Source organism: Mesitornis unicolor, unplaced genomic scaffold, assembly GCF_000695765.1.
Source record: "Mesitornis unicolor isolate BGI_N332 unplaced genomic scaffold, ASM69576v1 scaffold35560, whole genome shotgun sequence".
Taxonomy (NCBI): domain Eukaryota; kingdom Metazoa; phylum Chordata; class Aves; order Mesitornithiformes; family Mesitornithidae; genus Mesitornis; species Mesitornis unicolor.
In genome coordinates, this window is record NW_010159557.1 from 9107 (window position 1) to 20516 (window position 11410).

General features: G+C 43.2%; 1 pseudogene; it reads right to left on the bottom strand.

Moving 5' to 3' along the window:
• LOC104542681 overlaps positions 1 to 44 on the bottom strand; it is a 7081-nt pseudogene extending 7037 nt beyond the window's left edge.
• Between the last annotated feature and the right edge of the window lie 11366 nt (positions 45 to 11410).

Consider the following 11410-nt stretch of genomic DNA (forward strand, 5'->3'; position numbering starts at 1 on the left):
CCTACAGCGGTCAACAACAGCAACTCAGTCTTCTCCGCCGCCATGGCGGCCTCGTCACGTGATCTCCCGCAACATCACGTGGGCGACCGCAGGCCCGGCCCACAACGCGCCGCGGCTGGTTGCTGTGGCGGCAGGCATTGAATCTTCTGAGACCCGCCACGGTTGTGAGAAAGGAGGGGGTTATTCACATGAGAAATTGTAAAATTTCAAGTATTAGAATTCTCACTTGTGCTTATTTCTGAGTCCCATGGCTCAGTGTTTAAGTAGCACAAAATTTGCAGGTGAGAACACTGTTTGTTACACCTGATAAGCTTTTCGTCGTTAAACCTGTATTCGTACAGTCCTGGACTTTACATTTGTGAGTTTCCTGCCAAATGCATAACAAAAAAAAGCTTGTTTGTAGCAAAGTTGTATCACGATTGACGTGCGGACGTGGACTCCGGCCCTGCAGCAGTTAAGGAAGGGGAATAACACCACCTCGTGTCCTGGTTTGTCACTGCCGAGCCTGCCACTTGGGGGCTGGTTGTTCCTTGCTCTTGCTTTGATGCCGCCAAACTCGTCCGAAGTAGGAGTCGAAAACGTTACTAACACACTAAGCATTTCACATTCATCTCATTCTTTTTGATCAAGTGGAAATAACTCCAGAAATCAGGGGAAAGCACTGAATTCCACAGCTCTCCTCCCTCGTAATGCTGCTGTCCTGAACCAAATACCAAACCCTGCGAGTGTGATAGTGCAACTCTTTCAACCTGTGAATATTTACATGAAGCACTTCCTGGCTTATTAGTAAATGAGATAAAGCTTACAAATGCAAATGACTTTAGGCAAGTGTTGGTTTGAAAATTTACACAAAATATTTAAAAGACGTCAAAATAAATTACGCTAAAATTGGAACTGCATTGGAAATGCACATTTACAGGCAGCAGGCTTCCCTTTGCTTTGTATTTCTGCTATTTGATTAGAAGTTTCTGCAAAACTTTGATGCTTTTATTTTTCAGCAGGTATAGTTGTTATCTGAAGTCAAGCAGGGATGTATTTTTTAGAAGTAGTTCAAGTAATAGGAACTAAATGAGCATTCGTATGGCCAGATTTAAAATTAACATTTAAGAAGGTGTCTGGTTATTGGTTCATAGTTCCAATCATTTGGAGGGAAAAAAGTGTGATCTAAGAAAAAAGGAATACAATTCAGGTTTTTGCGTGTGCACTTCTACATCGTATTTCAGTACTTTATTCTGCCAGCACGTCAGTTAACCTTTTTCTAAAACAAAAATAAAATTAAACACAGGTCAGATGCTCACCTACCTGATGGGCTCTGAAGTGAAGCACATATTCTGGATTTACTAACCTTTTTCTTTATTCTAAAGAAGCGATAACATTGTTAACTAATGTAATTTAGGTAAACATATCTATCTAAGCCTGTAGTTACAAACACACAGTCACTGATCTTAGTGGCTGCTCTCTTCTAAAATAAGACTGGAAAATGCTTTCGTAGTATTTCCTTAAAGATGTTGCGATTTTTGCCTGTGTGAACAGGTTTTGGAGACATGCGGGTGCTAATTTGGTCTATAGCTCCACTCATACCAGTCAAAGGGGTGGAAACACCAACTCAAATAGGCTTTGGATCTGGCTTTACTGGTGACAAGGATTGAGGGTGAGCATAACCTTCCTCTTCCAGGCCCCCAGAGAGCCAGCTGCAGACATTCACTGTTTGACAGCCAGGAAAGTTTTGTGGCTTTTTTTGTTGTTGTTTTGGGTTGGTTTTATTTATGGTTGTGGGGTTTGGGGCTTTTTTTCATTCTCAAGGATCTTTTTTCCCCCTTCCTACCATTTTTTGTGCAGAATCACAACTGACTAGTGTGTTTGTTTCCATTTTCTAATATGTGCCTCATAGTGTGTACAGGTGCAGACTCAGATATGCTTGTTTGGCTCCGTCTTCCTTTACTGAACAGTTTATCTTACAGTTCTGAGCACAAGTGAAATATAATAGAAGAAAAAATGCAGCTGTTTAGATAGGAAGGACTTTAACTTGTAAGAACAGTTTTGCTTTATTGTTATTGATTTATGGAGAAACCTTTTTGCTTGCATGTTGTTACGGGCTTGGGAAACTTTTCAGATGCAGCTGTTTGTTTGGCTGATGTTGGCCATTCACTGGGTGAAAAATGGCAGTGAATCAACAGTGTTTTCCCTGAGTTTCTAGTAAAAAATGATGTGGAGGTCAAAGTGCTTAAAGACAAATTACTATTTTGCTAACAGAAAGGGGACATAAACCTGCTGAAGTCATTGGAAATTACTGAAATAAGCAGAAGTTGAATCTGATGTGCTCAGAAAACAAACAGATGGACAGATAAAGCTCCTTAAAGTATAAGTATATACTCAATAAGGACTTCCTCACCCTTTGAACACAGGTGGTTCTCCATACTATTCATTTCCTCTAAACAACCTCAGGCACACTCAGATAATAAATGGACATTAAAAAAAAGCACACCACTTCCAAGAAGACAATAGAAATACAAGAAGTCTAATACTGAAGGGTACCAAGAGGTCACAGTTTCAATTTTGTATTTGTAGAGCTCACGTACGAATTTGATGAAACTCCATGAAACTTTTGGAAGCAGGCATGTCGTCACACTGGATCATGGCAGAGGAGTTCTGCAAGGGATGGTGACCTTCAAAAAGGAAGGATGTGTTTTCTGTAAGACAATGAGTTCAGTCTCGCAGTGGGTCAGGCGTGCACTCAGTTACATGTTACATATTGGCACAGGGAAAATGCACTGTAGATTTGTGCCCATTAAGGTTTTTGCATTGCCATAGTAGAACTTATTAAAAATAGTTATGCAAAATCATAGCTTTGGTGGTAAACTGAATGATCTTGCATGATTCTCTGGAATCGAGGCTTTATAAAGAACTCTAATTCAGCAAAACTGCAGAGCAGCAGCAGATGTGCTTCCAGGTACAGTTGCCTTCTCTTCCTTTTCTTTTCCTCTGTGTTTCCTGGGTGCTGACAACAAGCCTGATATCTCACAGCCCATGGAGGAAGAATGATCCTGTCCTGCAGGAATGAGGAGTACTCAAATACTCAAGGAGTATTTAAACTCTCAGCTGGTGGGGGGGAAAAAAGGTTTTGATCTTCCAGTTTTACTGCAGCATGGATTTGTTTTCCCTTGTACACCAATTGCATGGCAGGGTGTTGCCATTGTCTAAGCAAGTATATAGGGAAAGGAAAAAATAATCCACTCACCCTCCCACTTTTGTAATCTCGTTCCAAGGTTTTAGCACCATCTCTCTGTGTATCTGTTGTGCAGTTTAGCCAATATTTACTCTCTTTGCTATATTTATACCCTTATGGGCTCCCCCATAGGTAACACCTCCTTCTTGAGTCAAGTTCATTTCATTTGCTTTCCACCTGAACCCTTATCTTCTTGGTTAAATTAAGTGCTGAAATAGTCGGCAAATTTGGGCATCTTTAATTATCATTAACAAATTGTTGATAACACAGTGGACAATTGACAGTCTGGTCTTCAGGGTGCCATTAAAAAAAGACTAGAAAAGGCTGTTTGTGTGCGTTGTACAAATCTGTTTGTTTTCAAGCACTGAGAGTATAATGACAATGTCCCAGGCAGGCTTAGCTGTTGCTGTAGCACCAGTCAAAACCTGGGACATACGAGTGAGGCATCATTGTTCTGGGTTACCCAGGACCTCTGGGTTACTGAAACTGGCCCTTCTGAGCAGAAGTCTCACAGGACAAAATGAAAGCCAAGTGGAGACTGACTGCCTTACCTCTCCTCAGACCTTCCCAGCAATGCCTGCATGGCAGATACAAATGGATTCTGAAACCCCTTGTAAATAATGACAAACTTATTTATATAAATCAGTAATGTACAAGGCGAATATCTAAGGTGGATAAATGCATTGCCTCCAGCAAAGATCAATAGCAAATGGTTTAGTTAAGAATGTGAGAAAAAAAATCATATGGACTCATCCTCAAGGGAAGTTTCAGTTGGAGGTAATGAGTGCTCTGATACGCAGGCAGCCAGGTCTTTTTAAGTGGTTGTTTTCTCTAATATAAAAATACATTCTCTTTTTACTATGTGCAAGAACTCCTCTAAACATTTGGTGTCAGTAATGTCTTATGTCTGAGAAATTTCCCAGGACAAATCTCCCAGCAACAGAACGTGTAGAGTGAGCATGGTGAAACAAGGGTCAGAAGGATAGGGCCCCACTGCTGGCCATAGGTCTCCTGGCTCAATTTAAATTACTATGGAAGTTTTTTCTGGCTATGTGTGTCAAACAGGAGAGATGGTGAAAACACCCTTCACACTCTGTAGAAATTCATTTGGCTTTTCCCTTTGGGTTACTCATGTGATTCTTGCAACAAATTTGTCACTTCATTTCTGTATTCACGCAGAAGTTTGAAATATTGAAGTGGAGCTTGACAAAATGTCTCAACTTTCTCACTTTCATCAAAATTTCGAGTGGTTGTATTTCAAATCAGCTATACTTCCTCTCAAGTTTCCTTGGAAATGCGCCAACCTCTGGCAAACGCTTACAAATGTGCTGACTTCAAGCTTCTCAAGAAGTCTGGTGGCTTTGATATGATTTCTCATAGTGTTCTGCTGAAAGGAGTTGTCTTGATTGTGTGGATATCATTGTCCATGCCCTGCATAAGTATATATTATAGTGTAAGGTGGAGTTAGTGGGTGCCTGGAGAGGGTTTCAAGCCGCTCTGGCAAAGCACACTCTATGAGCTCTGGTATTGTGTTTTGCTTAGCTGAGCTGCCTAATGCATGTTGCCACAGTTTATTGTATGAGACAGCTTGGATGCGCAGAAGAGATGGTTCCAATTTCCCAATGTGTAAAGTGTTAAGGATTGTTTTCAACAGAGATGAGCTGAGAATTTTGCTGGCTGTCCAAACAGCCAAATGATTATGTACATCACTACCTGGTATTATAAATAGCACCTGAAAGGCCTTACATATTAGAGACTCCTTGCCAAAAGTTGTTGTAGAGGCTAAGCTTTTACATGTGTTCAAGGGAAGACTGGAGAAGTTAAGGTAAGAGCAATCCAGCCAGGGTTACTAACCGTAGAAAACAGCGCTCTGACTTGGGAAGTTTCTGGGCTGAAAATAGTTGGGAGACTGGAAGAATTTAAGAAGTATCATGCATCTCTGTGCTCTAGCTAGAAACTGCTGTGGTCACTGTTGAGGCTGGGATGGTTTCTTAGTTTTCAGTCTGATCCAATGCAACAAACATTATTATGTTTTCTATAAAACTTCTTTATGTTAATCTGTTTTTCTCACAACCTTTTATTCTAATTTTAGTGAATACCAAATTCTCAGATGCTTGGGTAGGGCTTGAGATATTTCAATCGCAAGCTGACTTGAAGCCTTTGAAGTTGACAGCTGTTGGGCATAAAAGTGAATCTAGATTTGATGCAAAGGTTTTACTTCCTTAATTAGATAAAAAGTACTGCATTAAGGCAAAAATAATGTTTGTACTTAATGTCCCATGAATTATGCCCCTTGTCCTGTGTGGCTGCTATGCTTTGGGCTCCAAGAGAAGTCTTTGCGTGAATCCTACAGCTACAGTTAACAAAGCTACTGTCCACAGCTCTGTGCCCTAGAAGGACAGCAGATAACAAATGTTGAGCATTTCTTTTAGCCACTTTGCCAACCTAATATCAACTAATCCACCGATTAAGCCAGATTTGAGTAGGATATTGAGCTACCTACTGCAGTGACAAGAGATGAAGGCACATTTCCCCTTTGCTGACCTGCTATGCAGGCAGTGACTTCCAGCAGAGGATTTGAGAAGCTGCTGGTCAGTGTGTGCCAGCTCTGCTGAGAGAGCAGCTCTGCTCTGGGAAACCACAGTGAGAAAGATGGTAGAGGGAGGAGAATAAAATGCTGGCCTGGTGCCTTGATGAGACATTAACAACATATATGAAGCTATTTAAGTTTCCAGTTTCCAGTGACTTTATGTGGTTGTTTTAGGCAGAGAAACAGTGACAATCAAAGTAAGTTTCACAGACAGGAAGAACATTCAACAAAACAGGTCAAGAAGTGAGATATTTGTTCATACCTGCAGGTTTTTGGCCCCATTGCTGCAGTGTGTTTTTGCCCATACCCTGATGAAACAGTGTGGCCATTTCATGTGGCGGTGCATGTGATACAGTCCTTCAGTCCTTCCTTTTTTTGACCCCTTAATCAATTTTTTCCACTTTCATTTGGGAAGAAAGAAAAGGTTGTGGGAAGAGGGAGAAGCTGTTTCCTTTTCATTGCTTGTTTGTCCTTGTCTACTCTCCCATCCTTTCAGGTTTCTCATAGCAGGGTTGGGGGTGTTTTGTCACTCTTTTCTTATTTTCACGGGTACCAGTGGGGAAGAATGACATTTTCTACTTGGATGGAAACCAATCACTTCCCCACACCCCCTTGAAAAAGCTGGATTTGCTCAACTAGTCAGTATTCCGTCTTTGTTAAAAGGTCCCAAAGTGGAATTTGAATTTAATCCTTTGACTCATGTTTTTCCTTCTCTCCTCTGCCTTCCACATCCCCACTTACATTTCCCAAACTACTTTCCTCGCCACCTTTTTCTGTTACTGTGCACTCAAGTTACCCTTGGCTCAGGAGGAAAAAGGACAAAAAAATACACTCGAAACAAAAGCAAATAAAAAAGCCCCTCACCAAAGTAAATAAATAAGTAGAAAGAGAAAACAGGCTGCTAGTTCACTTTTTTTCTGCCCATCCCTTAAGGCATGAGGTAATGCCAGACTATTCAGTGTGTGATGCAACTGCCTGATGGACATTCAGAGAATCCCAGCAGCAGTAAAAATAGAGTTTACCCAAGCTCAAGTTGGCAGTGAGACCAACGTCTCCAACAAGAGGCTATTTAAAGCCACAATGTGATGCATTTTTAACACCTTTATTCAGCACAGAGTTTAATTGCTCACTGACAAGCCACCTAGACATTTGGGCCTGGGTGTTTGTGGCTAGGATTGTTTGCGATCTGTGTACTGTTTCAGAGCTGTTTAGTCATCAACTGAGAGTCTGAGGCAGGAATGAGAATTTGTTCCCTCAGCATTTGCTGTCTGAGGTGAGTCAGGAAAGGTTTTACCCTCTGGTCATGTCTCCTCCATTTTTCTCCAGTTATTTCTTCCCAACAACCTTTTCCCTTCTGCCAGCTAGCTCACAAAAGGTGGTGATGATTGAGAGATGAAGATGTACTTGGCTGTACTAGCTTCACCTAGAAGTAAGAAGCTGTAGCACGGAAAGGTTAAATGTCTTGCTGAAGGATGCAAAAATAAACTGTGACTAGGAATAGGAATGAGGAATGGCCACAGTTCCTCACCCAGAGCCACCAAGATGACTTGGCCATGCAGATGAGCTTTACACTAGCTAGCTTTGCAGCAGCACAGCCACAGTACAGCTCTACAGCTTGCCCTCAGTCTGTGCCCGTGTGGATTGTGCTGTTACCACATCCACTGTACCTATTTGCTGATCACTCATGTTCATCCATACATCTTGGTGTTCCAAGCCTTGAATGAATGTCACTGCATGCCAGAAATATATTACATACACCCCTCATTGAGAGCAAACTATGATCCTCAATCATGCATGGATTTCTGCCATTAATTCTTACCTGCCTCTTCTGAAGTCTTGAGGTAGAGTTAATTTTACAATTAAAAAACACTAGCACTTAAAAAATGTGCTGCATCAAAGTCAAGCCATATTGTCTCATAGGACTCAAAGGCATGTTTCAGCAGTCTGCTGAGTTGGGCCTTGACATTTGCTGAATATTTTGACATCCATAGACAGGAGTAGCTTTGTGCAAGCTGGTGAAGGATGATGGAGTTGCACAGTCAGCTCAGCAGCTATATTTCTTCAGAGCTATCCAAGCATATGAGCCTTAGCACTATCTTTTCAGAGATGTCAATGGTGAGCTGGTATTTTCATCAACTAAAGCACCAAAGTAACCCATTTGTTTACTAGAGTGGGCTTGTAGGAGTCACTGTATCTTTCAGTGCCTCAGTTTCCCCACCTGCCAAATGGCACCAGTGGTGATTGTCTTCCTTTGTGAAGCAGTCAGAAATCGCTGCTGCTTGGCTCCCTGCAGGCAGGCGCTGCCATCTCCCAGGAGGTCACTGCAGGTGCTGCTCTGTGTACACTGGAGATGGGAGGGGAGTCCAAGAAATCCCAGGCAGTCCTGCTCCTGGTGGCCTCCCTCCCATCATGGCACAATTTCTGGTACTCTTTGCTTAAATATTAATTAACAAATGAACCAATCCAGAAGCACTTAAATGATTGGCTTCTAGGCATTCTTGTTTTTTCTTTTACTTTTTGTTTGTTTGTTTGTTTTAAATCAAGGCAATGTGTCAAATGTAGTGACTGTGTTGACATCGCATAATATAGAACCACCCCCTTCTGTATCAGGTCCTTTTGCTGCCTTTGTGTAGGAGGTTACTGCAGAAACACGTTGCCGGGGCATTGCACTTTAAGCCATCAATTTGCATGGCAGGAGTCTAGGCCAGCACCTGGCAGCAAGTCAATGTATGAGATTAGTTTCATCCTCTCAGAATCCTCTGATGGGGAGGGGAAGGACAATGACCTAGTGCCAGCGTTTATTTTGTCTACAAGTTCAGTTTGAATAGGGAGTAGTTGGTGTGGCAAGGGGGAAGGAGAGGAAAAAAGGTCTTTCTGGAGTTCATTGGGTCTGGAGTGGGAGCCTGGGAGGTGGCTTGTGAATGGGGAATGAAGAAAAGAGGGAAAGAAGAGTGGAATGATGATTAGAAATCACAAATGAAAGAACTCTGAAGAAGAGGAGAAGGAAAAAAAAAACCACCAACAAAAAAAACCCCTTCTCTGCTTCTCTGAACATGTGCAGGGAGGAAAACAATTCCTTGCCTTTTCTGAGGGTCTTATTCAATAGCAGATGCACTTGCTCTGCTGCCGAGGGAGAAGGAGCACCCTGTACAGTCCTCCCCTCTCTCCTTGGGAGGCATCTACTGACTCAGCCTCAGTGAGAGACAAAATACTGTCTCTCCCCTGCTGATCTTCTTTTGTGCTCCTGTTTCTTGCAGGGCACTTTGTTTTCTATCTCCTTTTACTCCAACCACACTGTCACGGACTCTCAGAGGTGCATGTGTATATTTGTAGGCAAGTCTGAGATCAATAAAGACAGCTTCTCCAGTCTGCTTATGAGTGCAGAATCACAGCCTGTAGGAGGATGCCTTCTAATACCTCACCTGTGCATCGCTGTGAATGCAGAGCTGTTCCATGCAGACCAGATCCCTCATGTGAAATCACCAGTCCATAGGATCCAACTTCAGGTGAGACTCCACATTCTGTGAGCAGTCCTGGATGTCTGGGCTGTTTGGATGTCTCTGTGGTCAGTAAGCCACAGCCCACATTGTGTATCGGCAAACACTTGGGCTGAGCGCTGTCTGGAAGACCCACGGTTACTACAGCAGGCCAGTGGGGCTGCACCATGTCTTGGCCTGGTAGCAGATCATCTGAGCTCAGCTCTACCTCTGCAGACACCTTGAATGTGAGCAATCATCAAGAAAAGAGCCAGTAGTGCAGCCAGGAGGAAGCAGGTTTCAGAGAATGGGTGCTATTCACAGCAGATTTTGGAGGAGTTGAAGTGGCTGCTTTACAGGAAGGCTGCTTGTGGCCTTGCCTCTGCCACAGGAGCCTGTTTAAGAGCCAGGAGACATTGCCTCCAGTCTTACCTCTCTTTTGGAGCGATTTACCATGCATTTTACTCATACTTATTTTCCGCAGGACAACTGAGGAGTGTCCTGTACACAAGCACCCAGGGACACCCAAAGAAAATGCATCTGTAGCCTTCTGGGCTTAACAGTATTTTATTTTTCCTCTTTATGTATCCTTTCAGCTATGCCAAGTCTTTTTAAAATATGAGAGCATTACATATATCCCACTCCTTCCTTTATGCAAAAAGCAGCTTTTAGATCAGACTGTTTTCCCTGGTGTTCATCAATGTAGGACCCCGGCTGGGCAAGGTCCACAGCTCCCCTTTGCTGAGCCGGTCTTGAGTCCCATCTCTCTCCACTGTGGCTAACTCAGCCAGAGGTTCTGTCTCCAGGGATCACTGCTGGTGAACATGCTTTTCTGTTTCTAAAGTGAGATGCACCCGAGGCAAGATTCATCCTCTCCTTTATGCTGTAGCTCCCTGACAAAAGCACGCACCTCAGACATGTCTGCCTGCTCAGCATTCTGTCTCTTGCCAGAGTCTCAGCTGGAAGGTCTCATCAGTAGCCAGCTCCCATCTACATCTCCTGCTAGGTGAATTTTCCTTCCTGGCTACCACTGCTCCCAGCTGCAGCTCTGACCCTGGATTCTCATTTCTTGGGCAGCGGGACCTTGCGGTTGGCACACAGAAATCAATGCCTTCTCTTTGCTTCCTCAGGCAGTTTTGGAGGTGCTCAGGGTAGTCTGCCTGCGTCCGTGGGATGTGAGCCTCGGTACTGTTAGGTCTCCTCACCAGCATCTGTGTGACCCTTGGGAAGGCTTCTGCCTTTCCCTGTGGCTTCCTCATCAGCACACCGAGAGCCCCATCTTGCGGCCCGACACGGGCCCGTCACCCGCAGCCCTCCTGAGACGACTTCCAGGAGCTTTTTCCTGGTTCCCCTCATAACACACATCCCATTTTCTCTGAAAGCATTGTGAGTAAAGAAAGAAATGAATAGAAAATGTGCGATCCAGGAAGACTATGGAGCAAGGGTAAAACAGATTCCAGTCACTGGTGTGGGACCCCAGGGGAGTGCAGATCTCTGTGTGTGTAATATGTACATGATTTTTTATTTTATTTTATTTTTTTTAAACCAGATGTGATGTTTGGACTTGAATCCAAATCCGGATCTGAATTTCCTCACAGATCAGATTTCTTTTGTTCTGGGACTTCATTTTAATTTGTGGACAGTTAGAGAGACAGAAACACATGTTTCCTGGAAGCAGTTTGTGTGATGCTGGGTCATTAAGTATCAACAGAAACGACTGAAATACCACATGTGAATGCTGGTGGACATGGTAACAATTGTGGAAAACTGAAGCGATACAAAATGTAATTGTTTAATCTAGTATGGCAGAATACTTGTATCTGGAAGCTGGAAGTCTAACTGATGTAGGTCCTGTTTCCTGCTGTTCTCACCTCAGTGTGCTATCTATCCAGCATACTTACTGCATTAATTTTTGCCTGTTCTTTCAGATTACTTTTGACTACTTTCTAACACATCACCAGGGTGCTCTGAGCATGGCAGAGCTGCAGTGGAGTGAGATATCTGTTTAGTGAGAGAACAGTCTGATGGAAGGGGGAAGAGCGCTCCTGCTCTGCCCAGCCCCTGCCAATTGTCCTTGCTGTGTTCCTTCTGGTGCTTACTCTTCGCTGGCAGCAGAGT